The sequence below is a fragment of the Colobus angolensis genome, unplaced genomic scaffold (assembly GCF_000951035.1).
Source record: "Colobus angolensis palliatus isolate OR3802 unplaced genomic scaffold, Cang.pa_1.0 Scaffold452, whole genome shotgun sequence".
Taxonomy (NCBI): Eukaryota; Metazoa; Chordata; class Mammalia; order Primates; family Cercopithecidae; genus Colobus; species Colobus angolensis.
The window spans coordinates 575,753-578,729 of NW_012117955.1; the positions used below are offsets into that span (position 1 = coordinate 575,753).

A 2,977-nucleotide genomic window follows, 5' to 3' on the forward strand; every position below is an offset into this window, starting at 1 on the left:
GTCTTGTTTTACTTTTGATAAAACTGATAAATAAAGCTAATTTATAGAATGTAGAGTCAGATTATCTAGTCTTGTTTTACTTTTGATAAAACTGAAGGTCCCAGAAGTAAAGTGATTTATCTGCCTAAGTTGCTAAAGTTGGGCGATAGCGGAAATATAAGTCTTTTCGTATCCATTATAGTGTTCACTATGTTACACGTATCATCCATGGGATGAATCGATTTGATGATTGACACTTAAAAATTGGCCAGTGGCGGTGGCTCACACCTGTAATCCCAGCATTTTGGGAGGTTGAGGCGTGCGGATCACGAGGTCAGGAGATTGAGACCATCCTGGCCAACATGGTGAAACCCCGTTTCTACTAAAAAAAAGTACAAAAAAGTAGCTGGGCATGGTGGCGAGTGCCTGTGGTCCCAGCTACTCGGGAGGCTGAGGCAGGAGAATGGTTTGAACCCGGGAGGCGGAGCTTGCAGTAAGCCGAGACCGTGCCATTGCTCTCCAGCCTGGGTGACAGAGCGAGACTCTGTCTCAAGAAAAAAAAAAAAAAAAGTTGGAGTGAATAGGAAATGAGAGATTACTCTGGATATTTAGCTTAGGTATTGAATTTAAGATACTTATTAATATTAAATTTCTGCAATGAAAATATAGTTTGAAAAAACTGATACTGATCTATGTCAGTGTTATAGTGATCAGGAATTATTTAGTTTGCTTAATTTTTAATCTGCTTTGATGAATATCTTCCTTAAACAAAAATGTCTTTGAGGTTATCTGGATCCAGTGACACTTCATGGAATTTAAGTATTATAGTGATGGAAATTTTATTATGCCAGTGGTTTAAATACCTCTGAGGCCCAAACAAATAGGTTAAATAATAATAATAATTATTATTATTTTTGAGGCAGAGTTTCACACTTGTTGCCCAGGCTGGAGTGCAGTGGCATAGTCTCAGCTCACTGCAACCTCCACTTCCCAGGTTCAAGCGATTCTCGTGCTCAGCCTCTCAAGTAGCTGGGATTACAGGCATATGCCACCATGCCCAGCTAATTTTTGTATTTTTAGTAGAGACGGAGTTTCGCCATGTTGGCCAGGCTGGTCTCGAACTCCTGGCCTGAAGTGATCTGCCTGCCTTGGCCTCCCAAAGTGTTGGGATTACAGGCGTGAGCCCTTGCGCTCGGCTGACTGTATTCTTTATGAATTTTTTTTTACATCAAAAAGCTCATTTGTAATATTCATTTTCTTTATGTATTCATGCTATAAAATTTATTTTATTTTAAGTTTTTAAAAATAGAGATGGGGTCTGACTTTTTTGCCCAGCCTGGTCTTGAATTCTGGGCTCAAGTAATCCTCCCACCATGGCCTCCCAAAGTGCTGGGATTACAGGCGTAAGTCACTATACCCAGCCTATAAAATTTATTGTAAAGGAAAAGGCATATTCTTATTAAGCTGATAATCTTTACCTAAATACTGAAACATGGCATATTTCTTTATTCTACTTGGGCTATTTTGTGTTGCATTAAGAAGAATTTTTTGTTTGTGTTTTCTTGTTACTATGCTTGCTTCTGGAATACTCCTTTCCTCCCTTACTCTTCCAAACTCTACTACGTCTAAATTTATCCTATTTTTCAAGGGTTTGATCACATATTACATCATCCAGAAAGTGTCTCTCCTATTCCCTCTTCTCCAAAATGTATATTTTTTATTCTGGAAACTCTTGATCCTTTGCCTCTAGACCATAAGCCCTTTGTAGGCATGTCTGTATCTGAGTTTTTAAAAATTTTTTTCCTCTTTTCCCACTCCTAGGATAACACCCTGTGCCCAGGAGTAGTAGATACTTGTTGAATACATAACAAAGAGCTTAGCAGCTAGAGTTAGTGTGGATACTGTAGAAGATGTCTGATACACATATGGCAGTTTGATGCTGAATAGTTTTTGGAAATTAAAAAACAGGTAGAAATTTCACCAATGTCAGTGACTAACATAGCTGTAATTAGTAAATTATCAAAATATTTCTTTCTTTTTTTCTTTTTTACAGAGAAGGTCTCTCTCTGTTGCCCAGGCTGGAGTGTAGTGGTACGATCATAGTTTAATGCAGCCTCCAAGTCCTCCAAGTCCTCCTGAGTAGCTGGGACTACAGGTGTGTGCCACCACACCTGGTCAATTTTTTTATTTTGTAGAAACAGGGTCTCATTATGTTGCCCAGGTTGACCTCAGATTGGTGGGCCAAGTGATCCTCCCACCTTGGCCTCCTGAAGTGCTGGGATTATAGGTGTGGGCCACTGAGCCCAGTTAAAAACATTTCTTTAAAAAAAAAAAATTCTGTTTATTGGGATTTTGGGGAAGAAGAGAAAGTAAACATGGGATTGGTTCATCCTAGACAGCACTCATGGTTCTAGATAATATTAGAATGCAGTAATGTTTTAATTTATATGTGCAGGGAATTTTGGAGTAGTTTCAATCCTAGGAGAAAACTGTGAGTTAGAAATATGGATGGCTGGCCAGGCACGGTGGCTCATTCCTGTAATCCCAGCACTTTGGGAGGCCGAGGCAGGCGGATTATGAGGTCAAGAGATCGAGACCATTCTGGCCAACATGGTGAAACCCCATCCCTACTAAAAATATAAAAAAAAAAACAACACAAAAAAAAGCCGGGCATGGTGTTGGGTGCCTGTAATCCCTGCTACTCAGGAGGCTGAGGGAGGAGAATCGCTTGAACCCTGGAGACAGAGGTTGCAGTGAGTGCCATTGAACTCCAGCCTGGCAACAGAGCAAGATTCCATCTCAAAAAAAAAAAAAAAAGAAATATGGAACGGTTGGTTGATAGGATTATAATAGAATTTAGGACGCCCTTTGAAAGAATAATATCGACTAGTTTTATATAAAAAATTAAATTTTTATAATAAATTATTTTATTTTATTATTATACTGTAAGTTCTAGGGTACATGTGCATAACGTGCAGGTTTGTTACATATGTATACT

The 2,977-nt window shown here is 39.0% G+C and overlaps 1 protein-coding gene across 2 annotated transcripts in view; it reads left to right on the top strand.

Moving 5' to 3' along the window:
• Positions 1-2,977, top strand: part of NCOR1 (nuclear receptor corepressor 1) — a 190,811-nt gene that overhangs the window by 3,773 nt on the left and 184,061 nt on the right. The window contains exon 2 of one of the 2 annotated variants that reach the window (XM_011957970.1): positions 903-934. The exons of the other annotated variant lie outside the window; for it this stretch is intronic. The gene's annotated coding sequence lies outside the window, so the exon portion shown is untranslated. The remainder of the gene's footprint in view (positions 1-902; positions 935-2,977) is intronic. 2 annotated transcript variants of the gene reach the window in all.